Genomic DNA, 19,372 nt, shown 5'->3' on the forward strand with positions numbered 1-19,372 from the left:
TGGATCTACATTGCTTCCTTTTGTTGTTATGGAAATTTTTGATTTGGTTGGTCCAGCCAATCACAGTTTATTAGTCAGGGAATAGGTGAATGCTACTGTTGCTGAGCATCTTAGCACTTAGCATATAACAGGTGTATTAAAGAAACAGTAACACCAAAAAAAATGAAAGTGTTTTAAACTAATGAAAATATAATGTACTGTTGCACTGCACTGGTAGATAACAGATAAGTACTACTATAGTTTATATAAAAAAGCTGCTGTGTAGCCACGGGGGCAGCCATACAAGCACAGGATGCACAATAGATAACAGATAAGTACTACTATAGTTTATATAAACAAGCTGCTGTGTAGCCATGGGGGCAGCCATTCAAGCACAGGATGCACAACAGATAATGGATAAGCGTTGTAGAATCTCATTGTGTACGACAGAGCTTATCCATTTTCAGCTGTGTACCCTGTACCTTGTCTCCTTTTTTAGCTTTGAATTAGTGATGGGCAAATTTATTTGGCAGGTGTGAATTCACTTCGAAATTCTGTGTTTTGGCGCCGGCGAATAAATTTGCGACAAAGTTTTTTTTTTTTTACTCCAGTGACGGAATTAGGGATGCACCGAATCCAGGATTCGGTTCGGGATTCGGCCAGGATTCGGGCCTTTTTCAGCAGGATTCGCATTTGGCCGAATTCTTCTGTCCGGCCGAACCGAATCCGAATCCTAATTTGCATATGCAAATTAGGGGCGGGGAGGGAAATTGTGTGACTTTGTCAGAAAACAAGGAAGTAAAAAATGTTTTCCCCTTCCCACCCCTAATTGCATATGCAAATTAGGGTTCGGTATTCGGCCGAATCCTTCGTGAAGGATTCGGGGGTTCGGCCTAATCCAAAAAAGTGGATTCGGTGCATCCCTAGACGGAATAGAAGCTGGCGACAATCAGAATTGACGCCAGCGACAATTTGAACGCCTCCGACAATTACCGGATGCCCATTGACAACTTTTGATGCCCGCGCCCATTTTGACGCAAAACGGGACAAATTTGCCCATTGCTGCATTGCTGAATGGCTGCCCCAATGGCTATGCAGCAGCTTGTTTTAATAAACTATAGTAGTACTTATCTGTTATCTACTGTGTATCCTGTGCTTGAATGGCTGCCCCCATGGTTACACAGCAGCTTGTTTGTATAAACTATAGTAGTACTTATCTGTTATCTACTGTGTATCCTGTGCTTGAATGGCTGCCCACATGGCTACACAGCAGCTTGTTTGTATAAACTATAGTAGTACTTATCTGTTATCTACTGTGTATCCTGTGCTTGAATGGCTGCCCCCATGGCTACACAACAGCTTGTTTATATAAACTATAGTAGTACTTATCTGTTATCTACTGTGTATCCTGTGCTTGAATGGCTGCCCAAATGGCTACACAGGAGCTTGTTTGTATAAACTATAGTAGTACTTATCTGTTATCTACTGTGTATCCTGTGCTTGAATGGCTGCCCTCATGGCTACACAGCAGCTAGTTTATATAAACTATAGTAGTACTTATCTGTTATCTACTGTGTATCCTGTGCTTGAATGGCTGCCCAAATGGCTACACAGCAGCTTGTTTGTATAAACTATAGTAGTACTTATCTGTTATCTACTGTGTATCCTGTGCTTGAATGGCTGCCCCCATGGCTACACAGCAGCTTGTTTATATCAACTATAGTAGAGTTTCTGAAGCAAACACACCAGTTGTACCATTTCATCACAACAGTATATTTTCATTACTTTAAAACACTTTGAATTTTTTGGCGCTACGGTTCCTCTAAGCTTTGCCACTGACTCCAGAAAAAAAGGTTATGTAGTGTCTGTTATATAACACCAAGAACTAGATGCCAAGGTTAATACATTTGCTGGCACATGACATCTCTGTACATACAAGGCTATTCACTGTGGGTCATTTTTCTTTAGAATACTGGGTAGTTCATTGAACAGATCTCATTTTATGATTGGCTGCTTGTTGGGCTTCCTATTACCCAAAGCATAAAATAACCAATGGTGATTCTATGCAACAATGCTGAATTTTTTTAGTTTTAGTATGAATTAATTTCTTTTATTCCAGGACTGGATGCTGGCAAAAGCATTAAACTCAACTGGAATCAAACGCACAAATTGGCCACTTCTTCCCGGTTACATGCAAGGAGGGAAAGGCCTTGAGGAACAATAAGAAGTTCACCACAATCGACATACAGAAAAATGGGGTCAGATTGATGAACAGGTAAGTTCTTATTGGTTATTTGGGGAGTTTCCAGAAGCATTTTAAAATGGCGCTGTTCATATTTTTCAGTGGAAGCTTTTAAATCTTGGGCTTGTTGTGGCTGGAGAGTTGTTTCAACCGTGAATCCAGAATGTCATTTTCCCAGATTAACAGTGTGATTAAAGATGACAGTAAAAACTTCTCTTACTGTAGGCCCTCAGTTTAGCTCATGATAATATACAACTTGTGGCAACATTGTGCTTGAAAAAGTTCTCTCGATAATAGAATTCTTTTGATTAGGAATGATATATGGTGAAAGCATACAGAATGTTCTTTGGAACCTCATTTAATGTGATGATGATAAAATGTTGTTGTTGGCCACATCAAAGGGGGGGGGGATTATTTACTGTGTTATAGTTGTGTTTCTATTTAATGTGTAGCCTCACTTCTCATAAACCAATATCTTTTTTGTCGTCCTTTATGACTGAATAGCTAAAATACTTTCACAATTATTTTAAGTATGTGCCACCTCCAAGTATTTTCTCCCATGCTTTTCATTAACCTTGATTCTCTGTGGTTGGCCAAAGCCAGCATGATTCCCCACACCTATTAATTACAGTAATAAATTTATTAGCAAACCAGACAAGGTATATTAATAGATATTAAGCATGTCTACAGTATGATCCAATCATAAATCTGCTATGGCTCTTTTCCAACCATGAAAGAACCACTTATACCCTCTACTGGGATGTCGACACCATTAGCTGAAGATTGTCTAGTCTAGATAATCTTGTTTTGACAATAAACTACAAAACCAAAATTCCAAAGTGTGTGCGTATAGACATAAAAGCGGTGGTAGACAGACTTCGGGAGTTCAAGACCTCTTTGGAAGTCCAGCCTTCCCTTGGAGGCCTTTGTTTGCTCATGACAAGTTATAGATATAGGAAAACATTTCTATGACAGCAAAGAGTGGTCATGCAAAACTTACTATAATTTACATTTAGGTTGGGTTTATCCGGGAATTCTTACCCAAATTGGTTTACTGGCTGAGCCTCCCCTACCACAACTCCAGGCTTCCACAGTTTGGATCCACTCCGCTGAACAATAGGCATTAGAGAAAGGTGGTCTGTCAAAGGTGTTTATTCACACTTAGAGGCCCATTTATCAAAGTCCGAATTTATCTCATTATTTCTGAAAATAACTCCAACCAAATCTGCACAGGTTTTTTTCCCCTTATTTATCAATAATTTTGCCAAAAAATTCCAGTGTAGGAAAAACCATGAAAAATTTGTGAAAAATTCGGATTTGTTTTTTTTTGCCGAAAAACCATGAAATCTTCCGATTATTGCACGAAACCCAGCGCAGATCAAGATAACGTCATGACTTCTCCCATTGACTTATATGCAACCGTGGCAGGTCTGAGAAGCCGGATTTTCAGATTCTGACTTTTTCCATCCTCTGGGTATAATAAATCCTCAAAAATTCGAGTTTTTTCACAAAAGATTTAAATTTTATAGTAAAAAAACAAAACGTTTTTGGACTTTTGCCATTCGGAAATAACCCCCTTAGTGGCACACTTAATGTTTTGGTCCAAAGCTTTGGTTGGGGTGTTGCCCAGAATGTGTAGAAAAAGCAGGGCCGACAAATATTTGACAAGTGATGGCACCCACTTAGGGCACTTAGTCATGGGCATAGTTGTGAGCCCATGACTAAGTGCCCTAAGTGGGTGCGAAACATGTAGGGCGGATGGAGATGCAAATATACATTTTTAACTTTGTATAAATAAAATTATTTTTAAACTAATTTTCTCTGGTCCTGTGGATCCATTTGAGTGCCGGTTGGCCCTGCTTTTTCTACACATCCTTTGCCGTATTGCTCCCTAAAGCTGGGGGTCTGGGGCTGGTGCACCCGGACCACATTCACTATTTGGTGAGTCATTTACAATTTATTCTGGAGCACCGTGTTTCTCCCAACTATTGAAGTGTTGCCCAGAATACAATATTTTAAACCCACGACTGCATTAGAAGTTACAAATCTGTAACTACATTGTTGTATAGATGTAATATCGTCTAGAATGAATTTGCTCATTGCCAATCATCACTTGTCAAATATTTCTGTTGAACCAGACAGTCGTGGCCTCTTTGTTAACTTGGGAGTGACAGCTGTTTAATAGATAAGTGTGTTTCTTTATGGAACAAGTCTACTTACAAATAATGCAAAGGCAATAAACATCCGCTGCATAAATGGCTGATTAATGTATCTTTCAGGAGGTAATTTAATCCCAAATGAGCCTGAATAGTCTCTGGAGTTATTATTCACAAGAGGTGCTCGGCCACCTGTTCTGTAGATGCATGTTTTGTTTGGCTGCCAGGTGCCTTATGCGGAGCTAAGCCATCACAACGTTATCTCGGGATGTGTTTGTACAATATGTCCAATGAAAGAAAGATGAGGGGGAGTTGTGCAAACCATCAGAGGAGCCTTGCCGTCAATGGCTAGATTGTTAAAATTAAACAAATGTCACATTTCACTGGGAAAATCTAATTATGCTCGTTGGTTCCACCTGCTGTTCAGTTCTTTAGGGTTGGTTAGAAGATAATAAATTGTTGTGAAACCAGCATTAACACAAAGATAACACAATGGATGCTTTTCAGAGCAGGCTTCTGTTTAAGGCTTTGAATTCAACACACCTGGCAGTAGCCACACTTCTCATTGGGACTTTTCTGAGACTACTTACCCTATTCCAATCATGTCGGTCATCGGAGGCCGTGTTATTCCCGTCCCCAACCCGACTCTCACAACTGCAAGGCTGACCCTCCCCAAATACTAATTGAAAAGAAAAAGCAGTAACCCCCACACTCCGATTGATAACCAGTTATTCTAATTGGTGAATTAATTAGCTCATCAAATAATAAAGTGCAATGTGCTGAACCTCTGATGAGAGTAAAAAGCGCCAATTAATTCTGTGCCATCACTTCAATCAATTCAAATCATTAATAATACCAATAATATCCGGATAAAAAAAGCTTTCATTAAAGGGCCTGTGCTGAAATCAATTGCAGTCGCTCACTGTTATGTGAACTAAATGAATTAATTCATTAAAGTTGATTGGTGAAAGTGCATGTGCTCAATTAATGTTTTTAGTTCATTGTTTTTTATTTAAAAATTCTATCGGAACCAGCATTTATGAATTGATAGTCAGAAATTGGAAAATAGTAGAGAGGTGAAGCTGTCCCAACAAACTTCTATCAGTTGTTGTTACTAGGCCCTGGGACACCACAAGATGGAGAAGGCAGGACACTGGGTACTGTGGTCTCTGTTGTTACCTTAATTACTCAGTAGGAGAGACTAGTTTCCCTATAAAACCACAAATCCCTGGTGCTTTGGAATAAAAAGAGAATAGAAGAAATTAATGCGGTTACTCAAAAAATAATAAGAGGTCTCACTTTTTTTTATCACAGGCAACACTTGAGTCTTATTCATTGAAAGAAAGTTTGCATGCAATACAGGTATGGGACCTGTTATTCAGAATGCTTGGAACCTGGGGTTTTCCAGATAATAGATCTTTATGTAATTTGGATCTTTATGCCTTAAGTCTACTAGAAAATCACATAAAAATTAAATTAGGCTGGTTTTGCTTCCAATATAGATTAATTATTATTGATGGGCGAATTTGTGGCGAATTTGCCCGTTTCACCTCTGGCAAGTAAATTAGTGAATTTGCCGAAAAAATTCGCTGGCGGCGGAAAAATTTGACGCCAGCTATGTCAGCTATGTCAACTTTGATGCCGGCTCCCATTTTGACGCCGGTGAATAGTCGTAGGCGTCACAAATGCCTTTTCGTGAATGTTTCGCAAATTTCTCGGGAAACTCACGGAATTCCTGGTGAAGCGAAACGGGATAAATTCGCCCATCATTATTAATTATATCTTAGTTGGGATCAAGTACAAGTTACTGTTTTATTATTACAGAGGAAAAGGAAATCTTTTTTAAAACATTTAAATAAAACGGAGTCTATGGGGGATGGCCTTTCCATAATTCTTTCTGGATAATGGGTTTGGATCCCCTACCTGTTACATTTTCTTTATAGGAAAAGCTGTCACCAGAACAACTGCAAGGCAGTGTTTTGATACAGTAAATAGGCTTTTTATAGGGAAGCGACTGCATTTATTTGGCATGTGTGGGGGAAGCCAGAAGTCACGCTGTGCCTCACCAGTTAGGTCGGCCTCACTGTCTTGAGAATTGCTGTGATAAGGGGTTTATTAAAAGTAAGAGTTTAAATTTAATTAAATAGAACCTGTAAAGTAGATAAGTGTGACCCTTGTTTGCCTGGTGTATTTCACACTTCAGTGCTGGAACATGTCTTTTCTTTGTGCTGGATTCACCGGTACATTGGTCCCCAGTTACTAATAGGAGTATATTATTCCATTCTGCTGCACACACTGCCATTGCCATTTGTTACAGGGCTGCATAATTTATAAGAATGTGACCAAAATGTGAAGCAGTGCGATTTTGATCAACAGCTCGACTTCGTGAGAATGTTAAGTAACATTAGGAAGGCATGCCGGTTAATGTGGAATCAATGGTCTGCTCAAAGTACCTTACAGCTTATTTAATCAAAACAGATCCCCATTTTAGTCTTTGGGGTTCTCCTCTACGGATAACAGATTTATTATTTTGCATCCAGCCGCCCAAGCCTACTGTTCTTCACTCTTATGAATTATGAATTATTCTTTTTGTTTATATGTTTGGTACTCCAAAAAGAAATCCCTACCCCTCAAAAAAAGTCATGGCCTCTGACTCACCTTCCCAAGTTTGTGTGATGATGTCCATGTGCCCAAAAGGATCAGATAATAGATTTGCTTTTCAGCCCTTCTTCTTTCAGCCCTAATTGAGTTTCTGTACATTTGCAGTGATGTCCAACTGACTCTGTTATTCTTCCTATTATTTGACATGCCACATATCAGGGGGCCAAAATATATTAAAATTCTATTGTACCTCCCTACACTTTTGGCATCATGGTACCACTCCTGCTCTTCTTTGTGCTTTTGGGATTTTTTCCTGCACATTTGGTGGGAATAATCCAAGGCTGTTTGGTTCTGGATCCAGATCTACACACTAATTACTAATGTCAACGGTCTAATACTTAGGAATAAAATTAATAACTCACATTTTCTCTGCCTGAAATAGGTTACAGTTGCAGCATGGAAATCTTCTAGACTTCCACCTAGTTAAAGCGAACCTGGACAAGTCTTGGAGAGCTCACTAGCCTAAGTAATGACACGCACAAAATGTTTTACAAAATCTGGATGCTTTGGATGAAAAGTGGTATGAAAAGTGTTCAGAATATCTGCCATCAAACAAATATAAAATAAAATAATTGTTTTCATACTAGGTTAGAAAAATATGATTCAAGCATATTCTTTTTCACGCTTGAAAACTGATTTTGAAATTAGGTAGACAGGTATGAGACCTGTTATCCAGAATGCTCGGGACCTGGGGTCTTCCAGATAATGGATATTTCCATAATTTTGATTTTCATACCTTAAGTCTACTAGAAAATCATGTAAACATTAAATAAACCCAATAGGCTGGTTTTGCTTCCAATACGGATTAATTATATCTCAGTTGAGCTCAAGTACAAGCTACTGTTTTAAAATTACAGACAAAAGGGAATCATTTTCTAAAATTTGGATTACTTGGATAAAATGGAGTCTATGGAAGACCATTCCATAATATGGAGCTTTCTGGATAACGAGTGTCTGGATAATGGATCCCAGACCTGTATGTTGAATTTTATGGAGATACATCACTGCATCATCCACGTGCAACTTGGGTATAAAGTAATAAAACATACATAAAAAACAGGAAACTGAAGAATTTAATACCTCTTATTCAAAGGTTCCTAAATACATGTGCCTTTTGGCTAAATTTCCACTTGACAGTTACCTAAAGCAACCACACAGTGATTTTAATGCAGCTGCTGAGAGAATAATTGAATGAAAAATATGGTTGCTTTTTGTTTTGAACTGGTGCAAATTCACTTACTGTCACTAAATGAGCCCAACTGCCTGAAAATCCCAAAAACCCCTAACCCCTAACTGCTCAAATACATATATATGAAAACTACAGATTCTGAAGAATCATTAATAGGCTTGTTTCCCTCCAAACTGACTGACTGGCCGACAAACATGACTGTAAATTTTGTCTTGTAAGTCAACCATTCCCTTCTTTTTCCCTTAGTCATCTAATGTATTTATACAGTAGCACAAAGACAAGCAGAGTTTACAATACTGTAACATTCACTGGATACATAATGAAACTTGAGATTTAAAAGCCCTGAATACAAAAATAGACCAAGGCACTTAACAAGGAACCAGTCCTTGTTAAAAAGTAAAAGTCCTATGGGAACTATCGTGAAAATGAAGATTTACTGAAATAAGTGAGCCCTTATACATCTTCTAGGCAAAAGGAGCCCCCTATAAGATATATTAGATCTAACGTCCAATGATTATTATATTTTCATTTTCGCGATAGCTCCCCTTTAAGAAACCATTCTTACACATTACACATTTCGTGCAAACCCCACAGTCGGAAAGCCCAAACTTGAGATTTAGAAGACCCTGCTCATAAAACCTTACAATCTAAATCAGACAAATGTCTCTTCCTCTTGACTTGGACAAACGATTTCCCAATGATGAAATATCCCACTAGATGGATCCCATGGATTTTTGAACTTGAAGTCTCACAGCTTCTTAAATTATCGGCCCTGGCTCTGGTGCTGCTTCTGCCTTCTGGCAAGTTGTACAGGGGACAAGTTGATCCCCTGCTGCATTGTTTAAAAAGGAGATCAACTTCAAGTCCTATAATCCCTCACTTCAGGTATTTCATTTAGGACAGTAGGAATATTCCTGGGTCAGGAAAATGGGTCACTTAAAGAAAGGGGCTAGTATATATCTATGTAGAAAAAGATAGAAAATAATTTTGCTTTTACCAGCATATTGGGAGAGGGGGGGGGTCTATGTCTTAAGCTCAGTCAACTTTGATTATTTTATGATTAAAAATAATTTTTTTTAGGAAGATTTTGAGAAAACAATAGAGTCCATGACAGGGCATTACAGAGACAAGGAGAAGTTAAGAACTGAATGAATTAGAAGAGAGATGAAGAGTAGACGAGAGATGAAGGTCAGAACTCTCCAAAGGGTTTGATCTGTCTTAGAAATTATTTAATTTTCTTTTTGAAATGATTTCGTTCAGATGATTATTGCTTAGCATTAGATTCAATTTAGAGAAAAATGCCGTACCTTCCATCTCAACTTCAGTACTGACTAAAAGGTTCTAAAGACTGGAGCTCAGGAATAAATAGTTTGAATTCATCTCACAAGGTTTTCTGAATCAAAAGAATTTTTTTCATTACCTTCTTAAGGTCTCCTTGTCTTCTTCCCTTCTTAACTGTTCCCCAGATTGACTTGTTATGAATCACGTTTTCTATGATTTTCAATGCCCCAAAATAGTGCAGCACTTTTATGGGGAATCCTATGAGGAGGTCTGATTCTTCAACCTGTTGCTTCTGCCCCACATAGATCTTCTCAATTTATCCCAGGTTTATTCCACTCAGTGGTGACAATAGGAGAAGACTAGAGCCAAGAGGGTGACTTAAGGTTCAGTTTTTCCCACTTTTTGATTTCTATGTCAAGATCAGTTTCAGACGTTACGAATATGCAAACAAACTATAGGTGTTGTGCCAGCGATTCCTTGCCTTTGTGCCCCCAGCTATTACTTCCCTATAGGAACCAGCATTCTATATTGTTTTATTATAAGCTGTAGGAAGTTCAGTGTTACAGTCCAATGGCATCTGGACATACAAAATGATTCCCTTTCCAGGTTTTGGCCCCAGAATTTAAAAATCACAATCACAAATATATGTTGGTCAGCTTTGCCCATGTGTGTAACAGAGCACCAGTACCATATGTTCGGCCCGTTATTCTGGAGAAGGGACAGCAAAGAATTGTGTACCAATCAGCCAGACATCCTTGCATTGAGATTCAAGATGACGTGGTCTTCATTCCTAATGATATAACATTGGAAAAGGAGAAGAAGATATTTCATATTATCACTGGTAAAACTGCAAGTTATTCAATGGGCTATGGCATATTAAATATTTAATATATTATGACTCTCACCAACTTCTAATTTTAAACACTAGGCTTTGTTAGATTTAGATTATGTATTTCCTTGGCACACTTTATTCTTGATAAGAATCCTAGAATCATTATTTTAAAGCATAAAATCCCATGAAGATCAATTTTAAGTTTTCTTTGCAGAAGTGTGTGTATTGTAACCAGCAATGTAGAAGAAACAATGCAAATAATAGTGTTAACTTATTTTATCCCCCTCTTCTGTTTTATTCAGGCCCTAATATGGTTGGGAAATCCACGTATATCCGCCAGACTGGCATAATAGTCCTTATGGCGCAGGTTGGTTGCTTTGTCCCCTGTGATTCTGAAGAAGTCAGCATAGTGGACTGTATTCTTGCCCGAGTTGCTGCTGGAGACAGTTGAGAGGAGTTTCAACGTTTATGGCTGAGATGCTAAAAAACTGCCTCCATTCTAAGGTATTTTATTAAACCTTATATCTGTTTTATTTTTAAAAGTAGGAATTCTTCTGAGTAGTTACAGATTTGGTAAATGAAGATAGAAGTACGGGGACACAAGCTAGGGTAGATGGCAGGCACTTGAGGTGACTAGTTCCATCATTAGCCCTGATACAATTTCTGGAATTCTCCACTGTAAAGTATGCTTTACCTTATTTACAAAGCCCATGTACTAACTACACAGTTAGATGGTCAGGAGGGAGGAGTAAAATGAAAAGTACAGTGGCATCTGGAAAGTACAGAATGGAAAGTAAAGTAGCTTGCCCCAGCTCTATGCCTGAGGCCAGAGGTGGGACAGACAATAAATGATTGACAGCAAAGATGTTTAAATATCTTTTATAACAAGTGTGGATGTTTTAATAAAAAAATTGGGTTTCATTATTATACAACTTTTTATGTCCTAAGTAACAGGTTCCCTTTAATGTCTATGATACTTTAAACCATTGCAACTCATACCATTATAATAAAACAACACACATCTGATGTGTTCTCTTTGCAGAAACTGAGAGAATGTCTATACAGCCAGGTCCCAAGACATAGGCATTTGTTTAATAGATTAAAGGAATTAAAGGTTGTGGTCAAGAAATGTTAATCAATGGCAACTTTGCCATGGCTAAAACTGCAGGCTGCAGTAATGCCTTTGTTGTCTCTAGGGGTTGAGGAAAAAAAGGCAAAATAATAATATAGTTAGTTATTGAAATCCATGAGATAAATAGAAAGAAATAATAGACAAAATGACTCGCATCAAACAAGTAATACCAAGCATTTTATAAATGCATTTCTATTTAGTCCTTTAAGATGTCAGGACCACATTTTTTCTTTGAGTTCAGTGGTTCATCCTTGAACTTAATATTGAATGGCTGCCATTATATCTGTGAACACCAGGGTTAGAACATTTTATTCCATCTGATGTTGAATGGAATAGCACGGGGCCTCCAGAGAACTGTTACAGTTTAAGCAAATTAATGAGCAGTCAGAAGGAGAAAATGCCAGATAAAGGTAGGACTGTCACCACAGGCTCTCTATAGAAGAAACAAAATGTTAGATGTTATATTTAAATAAAGAAAGTTCCCTACCTGACAAGCACAGGTCTGGGAAAAGATTAATTTAATGACCTTTAAAGGAGAACTATAACAAACAAGGGAAAGTTGTGCTCACCACTAATTATTAAGACCATTAGGCGGGGGTGCAGTGAGGCTGTGACCACAAAATACATATAGACAAATACAAGAGTCCTCTGCACTCAACCCATTATCAATATATTTAAGACAGCGACATTTTGTGCATACTGCTACTAAAAAATGCCTTACCCTTTAAACAAAACAGGGATTGTTTGTCCATATATTGCAATTTTATCTCTACTGCACATGCTCACTGCCCAGGGCATCAGCAAGGATCACAGGAACTGGAAGCAAGTTGATGGAGCAGAACTCTTTACAGCATATTCCATTCCTATAGAATACAGACATATTGTGGTAACCACCTCTTGCATTGTAGGTCTGCTACTGAGAACTCTCTGATTATCATTGATGAATTGGGTGGAGAAACCTCCACTTATGAAGGTTTTGGGCTAGCATGGACGATATCAGAATATATTTCCACTAAAATCAAGGCTTTTTATATGTTTGCTACCCACTGTCATGAACTAACTGCCCTGGCTGACAAGTCCCAACAGTCAATAATTTGTATGTTACTGCTCTCACCACAGAAGATACCCTAACCATGCTTTAGCGGATAAAAAAAGGTGAGTAGACAAGTTATGTAACTTTTAGGGGCCCATTCACTAAGTTCGAGTGAAGGAATAGAGGAAAAATGGTTCGAATTTCAATGTTTTTTTGGCTACTTCGACCATCGAATTGGCTACTTCGACCTTCGACTACGACCTTCGACTTCCAATCGAACGATTCGAACTAAAAATTGTTCGACTATTCGATAGTCGAAGTACTGTCTCTTTAAAAATTTCTTCGACCCCCTAGTTCGCCACCTAAAACCGAGGCCAATGTTAGCCTATGGGGAAGGTCCCCATAGGCTTGCTAACAATTTTAAGATCGAAGGATAATCCTTCGATTGATGGATTAAAATCCTTCGAATCGTTCGTTTCGATCAAACGAATTGCACAAAATCCTTCGACTTCGATATTCGTAGTCGAAGAATTTTAATTCGGCAGTCGAATATCGAGGGTTAATTAACCCTCGTTATTCGACCCTTGATACATCTGCCCCTAAGTTTAATGTTACATTTTATTACTTTTTTTTAAAATTCATATTCTGTTCTCTTATTCAAACCACTGCCTGGTTGCAAGGGTGCATAAAAATAAGTTTGTGCATGTTTAAATGCAAAATGTTGATCCCACCCTAACAGTATAAAAAACATGATTTCCTTCAAAACACTTTGAATTACTGTAATTGCAAACAATATACTGCAATGGCTATAAAGTCTATGTAACAGCAACAAGATTGATTCCTTTGCTTCCAATTGCTTCCTTACTGAGAAATAATCATTAAAGTTTTCTATACATGGGTAAATATTCAGTGTCAGTTGGGCAAATCCTTACCAAATCAGCAGCCCACCAACCCAAGTATACTAATCCTGTATTTGTATTTGATTATTTCTTGTTCATAAACTGATGGGGCTTAGCTTGCAATCATGTAGATCTGCCTAGCAGTTCACTGCTAGTTCAGAGTGATCTGATCATTGGCCCAAAAGCTAAAATTATGATGCCAATAAAGAGGGTGACAAAATTAATTTAACACCCACTTGCTGGTTAATGTAGCCAAACAACAACTTATTTCTTTTAAGTCATAATTTAAATGGGGATAATATCTGAAGAAAACGAATTATTTTATACATTAAAGGAGAAGGAAGGCATAATCACTTGAGGGATGCCCACCAGTGAGTATAATCACTTACCTGAGACCCCAGGCAACTGCTTCTATTTGTTCAAAATTGCACAGGTCCAGGGTACTACTGTAGGGAGCCCCACATTGCCATCATCTTTTCTCTGTTCGGGGTTTCTCACTGCAGAGTAGACATGTGCATAACTATAGATGAAGCAGACCCTGTGGCTGCAGGAAGGCCCAGGAGGGATAGCCCCACAAAGCCCTAATTCATATTCAGTTTCAATAAATATTGGTAAAAAAGTCAACTTCTAAACATTTTGGGGGCCTGAAAAATAATATGCTGTGGGACCCAGTAATTACTGTTATGCCACTGACAGCAGAGTAAAAATTCCAAACGTGCGCACCCCAAGCAGGGCTGTAGAAAGTATTAAAAATGTGTTGAAATACTCTCAAAAGTAGTTGCCGGAATTTGAACAACCTTTTATAAATGTGATAAAATAATGTAGAATAATTTCGAAAATTCTCCCCCATAGTGTGATGTTTATGCACAACTTGTCATTATTACTCAGGTGTACCTAAAAATAGCAGTCACGTAAAAATGGCAAAGTAAAGCTGAACTTTCATTTGACTGTTTACTATAATCGGGTTTCAACATCCTTGTACCATACATAACAAATTTCAGAAATTATGTTGTTAGCTGAACATGTTTACTCTGTTTAAATCAGTGCCAAGAATTACATCCGCGTTGCCCATATATCCAACCTTTGTCCCATTTGTACAACACAGGGCTTCTTTCGGGTGTATGATCATGGTGAGCTTGAATGCAGGACATATAGAACTCGCATTACCGTTCTGTGTTTATGCAAATGTAGGCATAGGATTTAACTTAAAGGAATTTTTATGATGAAGTTTTTATATACAAAAACACTGTTTACATTACAAATACTTCACTCTACCATATAAAATGTTATTCCTGAATGTGATCTTTTTCCAACCTGCAGTGCAATATTAAGTCTGACTAAAGTTTTTCAGAGCACTAGTCACATGACTGAGAGCACCTGGTAAACTAAGAATGTCCAATTTCAATATTAAGGGGCAGATTTATCAAGGGTCGAGTTTCGAGGTGATGGGAGTTTTTTAAACTCCCATCAACTCTAAATTCAAATAAAAAAAGTCCAACTGAAATTTATTAAAAAAAACGAATTTTTTAACTTCGAGTGAATAGGCTGTATTCGATCGTTAGAAACAAATTCGGGTCGTATTCAATCGAATTAAATTCAAAGTATTTTTCGAAGACTTTTTCAAAGTCCACCAAATAACTACAAATAGGTCCCCCATGGGCTAAAACAGCAATTCGGCAGGTTTTAGATGCCGAATAGTTGAAGTTGAATATTTAAAGAGACAGTACATGATAAATTGCGATATTCAAATTTTCTAATTTACATCAAATCAAATTTGGACTTTACCGTTGTCAAAGTACACTAAAATTAGCTCGAAATTCGAATTTAAAAATTAGATTTTTTTAATTCAACCCTTGATATATCTGCCCCTAATTGTATACAAAAAAAAACAGCTTTTTTGAAAAATGGATTTCAGTGTATTAGATGCGTTAATTCTTCCAAAACACAAAAAGAGATTAGTAGAAAACATTCATTTTCCCACATACGTGTGTGTACTCATTCCAGAATTGTGTTAGCATCAGGACATGTTCACAATGACCTAAGGTTTTTGGGAGCTTTTAAAAAGAATCTCCTTTTCTCAGCCTTGTTGACATCTGTTATGATACTGGGGTTAAACCTGGTTACAGTGTGTGACATCAGTTGCTTTCCTAATGTTGATGGCTTTAGTGGGTGATTTCCTTTGTAAATCAAGAAGGGGCGAAATGTATCTTGAACAATAACTCAAGTTGGACTTTCCGGAAGGCAGTATGTAATGGAAAAAGATAAACAAAGTGATGTTTCTTTACGTATAATGATTTTATTTTGGGTTGGCAGCTAAGCTTCGCTCGCCCTTGCTATATACTTTGGAAGGCTAATATCACTTATTCATTTTTATAACATGTTCCAGCAGGTAACATAATGAAATGTCACAAGGTTTCTGCACACCCTGTGGTACATTTGTAACAGAATTTAGTTCTGGGTTTTATTACCATTGCTTTGCCGTTGTCTCATAAGTAAATTATCTTGACCTCCATGAAAAATGTATAGTCCCAAAGCCTTGTAGAGCATTACAGCTTAATTTGATTTTATGACATCTATTTTATGTAATTCAATGTGAGAATAGCAAAGTTAATCCTTCCCTGGGCCCCTCTTTACTGGACAGATGGAAAATATATGCACGTCTAGGGAATCCTTGTATTCTTAATGTCCATACAGTACAATATGCTGGTAAATATTATGTGTAAAATGCCCTCTACGCAAAAGGCTAGAGTTGCTTGTGTAAGGATACCTGGTGGTCTAGTAGGGCAGCAGGGACACCTGCATCCATCTTCTTTCTATTCCTAGGTGACGAGCGTGTCCTTTAATTTGTGTCACGCATCGTGATATAATCACGCTTGATGCAAAATGAAAATATTTAAAGGTGATGCGACCTAATTCCCATTGCTCAACCTAGGTCTTATTCTAGAGAGTTCATGTGTGCTCTTCTAGTCTCATCCTTTGTTTTAAAAATGTGAGGTTGAAACCACATGACAATGTGTGTCTTTCAGCCTGTAGTTTTCTTTTCCCAACATGCATTTCTGATTTTTCTCGTTGCTCACAATTCCACTTGGAAGAATTCTATTAAACTTTTGTGAAAAAAAAGTCAAGCGGAAAAGCAATTTCAATGCAAAATGTAGCCGTCAATACGCAACGTAATTACGTCACCAGCAGACAAAGCCACAAATACGTTTATGGCTGCCATATTGGGTTGGTAGGCCCATCCTAAAGACAGGTAAGTCTGACAGATAGGGTCAGTGCCGAAATATGTCAGAGCCATTTTTTCTGTTGTAAGCATATACAGTCGGACAGCGGGATCCAGAATTTTATCTTCACTATTCCACTCTCAGCATCTGTTTCTCTTCATTCTGTCTTTGTGCGAGCTGTGTGTCAGATTAGGGATGCACCGAATCCAAATCCTTCTGCCTGGCCGAACCGAATCCTAATTTGCATATGCAAATTAGGGGCAGGGAGGGAAATCGCTTGACTTTTTGCCACAAAACAAACAAGTAAAAAATGTTTTCCCTTCCCACCCCTAATTTGCATATGCAAATTAGGATTCGGTTTGGTATTCAGCCGAATCTCTTGCAAAGGATTCGAGGGTTGGGGCAAGTCCAAAATAGTGGATTAGGGGCATCCCTATGTCAGATATTCATTAATAGTAAGATCCAATATACCTTATAGGGGGCTCCTTTTGCCTAGAAGAGGTATTACAGCTCACTCTATTTAAATCAACAGACATCATGTCTCTCTACATGCAGGATTTGTGCAAAAGGCAGTTATTTTGTTTTGATTTTGTTTGTACTGGAATCCGTTATTTGAGTGAGCTCTAATTCATCTGCTAAGGAAAGATATATTGGATCTAACTGTCAATGAATATCTGACACCCAACTGCTGCATGAAGACAGAATGAAGAGAAACAGATGCTGAGAGAGGAATAATGAACATAAACTTGATTATTTCAGAAACAGTACAGAATTTTGATGATTGACGCTAGCGACTTTTCAGATGTGCATCCAAAATTGACACGGGCATCAATTTTTGAGTATCACGAATTTTTAGCCGTTTCGCAAATCTTTTGATGAAGCGAAATGGGAGAAGTTCGCCCATCACCACTCCCCATCTTCTTTTCTGCTGATTCACTGCACATGCTCTGTGCTGTTGCCACTTACCTGGGCTTAGGGACCGAATTAAAATATACTGTATATATAAAATCTGAAAATTACGATTCAAAGCCAATTAGTAATTAATTCGTATTCTTATTAAAGTACAGCTCACGGCAGTTTGCATCAGAAATGAATAATCATCCTTATAGCAACAGTTCTATGAAAAGGTTGATCCTCATTTTCTGCTTGATGATTTGTTTTTCAAGAGCTGCCTCAAGCCCTCTGGGCATGTGCAGTGCCGCTGACACTCCTAGCAAAATCGTAGATGGCAACTAATTTGCCTGGCACGAATTCGCGTGAATTCCCGCATTTCGCCACCAGCAAATAAATTCTCGAATCTCCCGAGAAAATTCGCAGGTGAAAATTCGCCGGCGTCAAGTTCCGTTTTTCATGTTTTTTTGTGAAAATGTCAGATTTTCAAGATTTTTTGGCGAAAACCTTCAAATTTCAAGATTATTGAGTGAAAACCTTCAAATTTCACGATTTTTGAGTGAAATCCTTCAAATTTCACGATTTTTTTGTGAAATCCTTCAAATTTCACGATTTTTTTAGTGAAAACCTTCAAATTTCACGTTTGAGTGTAAACGTCGGAATTTCACGATTTTATCTGGAACTTTCCGATTTCACGATTTTTTCACAAAACGGGACAAATTCGCCCATCACTAATGGCAATTTCTTACCGTTATAGAGATGCTAAACTTTTAGACTGGTACACTAAGTTCAGTATAAAATACAGCATTTCTACCCATGTTCAATGGCAGGATTTAGTTCTCCTTTAATTAGGGATATTTTCATGCAAGCTTGTATATGTCTATGGCCACAAACACATGAATTAAAAGCAAAAGGCCACTTCAGCTACCTCCATGGGAAGCTCACTGTATAGATAGATAGGGCCTCATTTGCTAACATAGCTGATATGTGACATCAGTGAAGTTACAGTACAGTGGCTTAACTAGATGTTACTGGGCCCAACAGCAAATTAATTTTAGGGCCCCAAGCATATCCACAGGTTGTGCTGTTCTACCAATAGATAATGAAATTACTCATTATTTGGGACTTGTGGGGCCCCCTATACCCCTGGGCCCCCCTGCAATTGCAGGGTCTGCTTCCTCTGTAGTTACGCCCCTGTTACAGTAACTGTTTTTCACCAGTTTGATGTAGAAAATGAAAGCTTTTCATGATTGGTTGCAATGTAGAACCTATGTTATTAAAATAGCCTCATTAAGTCTTTTCTTTTTGTGCAGACAGGCGTCTGGTACTGTTTCTCTTTTAATTGGACTTTGCGGTCAAACACGTTGTTACTAAATAATAAAATTGCATTTCTTGTTCAATTGCAGGAAGGTGAAAAGATAATCCAAGATTTCCTTTCCAGAGTGAAAGCTTTGCCTCTGACGTAAATGTCTGAGGAAGAGATAAAGAAAAAGCTGAAGCAGTTCCGAGCTGAAGGCCTTGCAAAAAAAAGATCAGTTTTGTCAGTGAGGTTATTTCCAGAACAAAAGTAGATCTATAATTCTAGCTGTTTTTTTTTTTTACAGCTGTTTCTATTACTGTATTGGTATTGTTGCTTTTGGCTACTTAATGTTATTTACAGCAAGACTGTTGTTTTTCTTTTAACCGATTCATTGTGACACATGTAAAAGTTCCTGCCTGCCCCTCAAATCTTTAGGGGGAGGGACTCAAAGTTAGAGAAAGATGATTTGTCTCTCAGATATACCCCTGCCCTCCCTTCAACGTCATTGAGACCTTCCTGGAATTTAAATTCAATAATGTCCATCATGCCGTGTTTC

The 19,372-nt window shown here is 38.0% G+C and overlaps 1 long non-coding RNA gene across 1 annotated transcript; it reads left to right on the forward strand.

Moving 5' to 3' along the window:
- Positions 1-2,101: 2,101 nt before the first annotated feature.
- On the forward strand, positions 2,102-19,088 carry LOC108717393. The gene is made up of 3 exons (XR_005961525.1): positions 2,102-2,254; positions 10,643-10,844; positions 18,923-19,088. It is a non-coding gene; the product is annotated as an uncharacterized LOC108717393 (long non-coding RNA).
- The last annotated feature ends 284 nt before the right edge of the window (positions 19,089-19,372 follow it).

The sequence above is a fragment of the Xenopus laevis genome, chromosome 5S, assembly GCF_017654675.1.
Source record: "Xenopus laevis strain J_2021 chromosome 5S, Xenopus_laevis_v10.1, whole genome shotgun sequence".
Taxonomy (NCBI): domain Eukaryota; kingdom Metazoa; phylum Chordata; class Amphibia; order Anura; family Pipidae; genus Xenopus; species Xenopus laevis.